This window comes from Orbicella faveolata, unplaced genomic scaffold (assembly GCF_042242905.1).
Source record: "Orbicella faveolata isolate gen_17 unplaced genomic scaffold, um_ofav_v1 contig_35, whole genome shotgun sequence".
In the NCBI taxonomy this organism is placed as follows: Eukaryota; Metazoa; Cnidaria; class Anthozoa; order Scleractinia; family Merulinidae; genus Orbicella; species Orbicella faveolata.
The window spans coordinates 28,169,236-28,173,373 of NW_028301564.1; positions in this window are offsets into that span (position 1 = coordinate 28,169,236).

The window sequence follows — 4,138 nt, forward strand, 5'->3', positions numbered from 1 at the left end:
GTATTGAGCTAAAATAAAATGACAGGAGATAAAGTGTTGTTTTAGAATTGGTAACTCTTAGGGGTAAAAGAGAAAAAAACATTTTAAACCACGCCCACAAAACAGGATCTTGGTACCTCTTAGGGGTTCTTTTCAAAATTTCTGACGAGCACCCCTGTCCTTATTATGTGGGATCAATCCCCGGGCGTACCCATCATTAGTTACCAGATCATCCGCTTTCGTAAGGAACAAACAGTCTGGGTACGTGGCACAAGACACGCGTCTTAATAGAAGTTTCATGTACAAGCAAAGCGAGACGATAAAAGTCGACATTTCGGTGTCTTCATGACGCCATCGTCAAGGCTTTTGTCGAAAAAGATCTGTACGTAATAAATGGAAAATTGAAGTGTATAAGTGCTTTCGTGCGAATTAATGGAGTCTGATTGCATTTTTTTTATTAGGTGTTCAGGGACCTTGTCGAGTTGGTTGCAATAGTGTTAATGTTTATATCTGGATGGTGAACGTTGGTTGTAGCCTTCTTGTTCGTGTACGTGCCAGTCCCCGCGTGTTTACCTAAGCCTGCGTTGCACAGGTAACACTGAAAACGACATACTGAACACATTTCTCGTTTACGATGCGGCTTACAACACAGGCTGGATGGTTGTTTGTACCTTAAAGATAAGACCACTGGAACAACAGCTCTAGTTTCTTTAGGAGCTAGTGACGAGGTAACAGTTGTTGATTGGAGATCCTAGAGCTTGATGGTACAGAATTCATTGGATGCTTTGGCTAATTCACTGAGTCTTAAGAAGACTATCGATCACACTGATCTGAGGGCAGCCTCTTTCCTCACTCTCCAACCCTTTCGTTGTTTCACCTCAAGCTGGTCTTCAAGTAGAACAACCATGAGAATTTTATGTTTATAACAACTGCATAACTGCAGCTTTGTTTTAAACCTGATCGTAAAGAAACCCGGTTACGAAAACGGACGTCTCTGGACTCGTCTCGTAACTCTTTTCCGTAGGCTGAAATTATTTCGCAGGGAAAAATAGATTTTCCTTTCACAATTGACGTCACCGCAAATATATTTTTAGTATATGTTTGATGAAAGGATGGACTGCAATTTGGTAAGTTTGCCTAATTTTAGTTGAGGCAAAACTTGTCTCCTTACGCGGCAAATTGCACGTTCGATAACGCGAGAATAAACAAGATTTGTTTTTCAGTGAAGTGGCAAGATTATTACATCAACATCATAGGATAAGACGATGATGCAAAGATTTTTGTCTTAAGAAATTTCTGCACAAGACGAGGCCGGGCAGCATGAGCAGTCAGAGCAAATAAATATGGAGGGGAGAAAATATTTCGCCATTTCCGCTTCACTTCCAAAAGGTTTTTTTATGTTGCGCCTCAAGCTTGTTTCCATGAAGTCCATGAAAAAACCACCATGTAATTTTCACGTTTATAGCAAGTTTTAAGTTCTAAGTTCACAGTGTATATCTGAAGTGCAACTTAATTTAAGATAAACGGGAAGGTGGAGAGACAGAGAGAAGATGAATGCACGAATCTTACTCCAAGTGGGCTGCCGTATTTCACTTGCTTTTACAATACTGCAACTGAATATAGGAATAAAAATCCCACTGCTGGTCCTTGTAAGGTTAATAGTGCAAACATAGAAGACAATGGACAATGGCTTTCCGTTTATCTTTCAGCATTTTAGATAATCACTGAGGACGTAATCCTCAACCTTTCTTTCTTTTATACTAAGTCCGTTCCATTCCTGTTTTTGTATCCCAGAATGCTGCGTGAGCCCGCACTCGTCGTTGATTTGACGTGTTAGAGAACCATGGCTTTAACTTGTGTCGCACTAATGCGTTTTTAAAAGTAATCGTTTTCGTCTCAACGAAAACGAAGCAAAATATTTTCGACCACGCTAGCGTTTTCGTTGTGTTTTCCCCTGTCCACGCTAATCCGGTTTCGAACGAAAACTCAAATCTTTTGATGCGTTTTCGCCTGTCGTCCACACTAAAACGCCCAGAAACGCTGAAGGAAGCGACAGTATAAGACGCTTTTGTCGGAATTGTTTTCGAAAGCCTCCGTTTTTACATACATACATACACGCACGCACACATACACGCATACGTTTATTCCACGTCCCCAAGGGGCTTTTCAGTGAAATATGTAACATACAACAATAAAATTTTTACCTATCCACACTAGAAACGGATCGTTTTCAAAACAATGCGTAAAATAAGGCTCTACTCTTAAAACCGTTTTCGAAAGCTTTCATTTTATCTGCGTTTTCGGTCGTTTTAGTGTAGACGATAAGCAAAAACGCATCAAAAAGTATGCGTTTTTGTTCGAAAATGGATTTGTGTGGTGGGGAGCTAAGATCTCGTTTTCGTTCGAGTTTCTATATAGTTTGATCGTTTATTGAACCAATATGTTTTACATCAGACGTTTAAAACCAAGTCTACACGTGCAATCACTCCACTCGCGCGAGAATATTTATATGAATCCAGTTGTATAAGTCAATTTTCCTTTTGTAATGCAAATCTAGGGATTTTTTTTATTAAAGACTCGCAGAATATTTCTACAATAGCCTTGAAAATGGCGTCTTGGTGATACAGAAACGTCGGTTTTTATCGTTTTTTTCTTTGTTTGTAAACGAACAAATACTAACTACTTAATAACCGAGAGTGAGGTCGTTACGGGAAAATCTCAAACTGAGGCCTTGCCGTATTGACCGAGCGATAGCGAGGTCAATACGGTAGGCCGAGGTTTGAGATTTTCCCGTAACGACCGAACGGTCGAGGTTATTAAGTTGTTTATTATATGGCTCATTAATAAAGAGAAAAATCATTCGAGCGGAAGGCGCCAATTTACATCCGGCGATGCGCGCGTTTACCGATTCATTCATCGTCTCAAACCTAGGGCAAAACTACACAGTCAGTGAATTTCACCACTGTATTACGTATTCCGTTAAAAACACTCATTTTTTTACGGAAAAGTCACTGTCACAGCCTCAAAAACGTATTTTAGTATCGTGGTACCACAAGTTGACGGGGAAGTTTTTCCGACTTTTGGGGCGAAACGTCAACGCATATAGAAAAGACAGCAAGTGCTTCAAAATTGTCCAAACCAACCGTCTTTCGGTGAAAGAAAATACTAATGCTTCAGAATGCACTGCTCAAAATAAGCTTAACTCGATCTTCGCATTCGCTTTCGACAACATATCTTCGCCTTCTTCATTCTGGGATTTATGGATGAACATTTCAAGCCTTGTGAACGTCTGCAGTTATCAGAAACACTGCTACCGACAGAAACCGCCCGATTGTTTACGTCTGATGATCCTGGAAGCTGATTTACACTTGCTAGTGTCAAAGTGAGGGAATCTATTTGGCGAGAACTTTGACGGAGTTCAATACTTCGGTAATTGCTGTGACTAAGATGATAACTTATAAGTTTCTTTGTGGTGTTCTGCTCAGGATGCATGGCAGATCTGCCGATGGTGTTTTTTACTTAGCGATTTTAACTTTACTTAAGACTAGGCAAACTTTGATTGTTTTTCACTAGTGCCCGCCAAGGTTACCGACTGGTAAGTTATCTATATAAATTTTATTAAAGAAATATCTCTAAACTTTTAGCTACTGATATTCTCGTACTGATTTTAATCGGCTTTCATCGCTTCAATGCGCTTGAATTTTCAGAACCGGGCTCTTCCTAATTTGCATAATCCGTAATCGGCCCGTGGGCATTACGGGAGAGTAATGCCCTACAATTCAGTGACAATTAACCAATCAGAGCGCGCGTTATATCGGCCACAAGCCAAAGCCATATAATAATATAGTATTATTGCAAGAAGATATTGTACTACGAAAACGCCAGGGAGTGAAATCTTTGCCACAATATACCCCCGAATATCCCCAATATATCAGTTTAGATGGTCCAATGCAAGTGAAAGACTGAAATCATTTTTCCTCGTCCAATGCAAGTGTAAACTAGCGTATTTCGGTTTTTTGAGAAAACTCTTATGCAGTGTCTTATCAAGAGCTGTATGTTCGCTGGACAGCATTGCCACGACATTATGTCTCTATTTTAAAAGGTTGTTCTTAATTGTGTTGCAGGAAAATAATGCGACTTATGGAATAACGACAGAAGC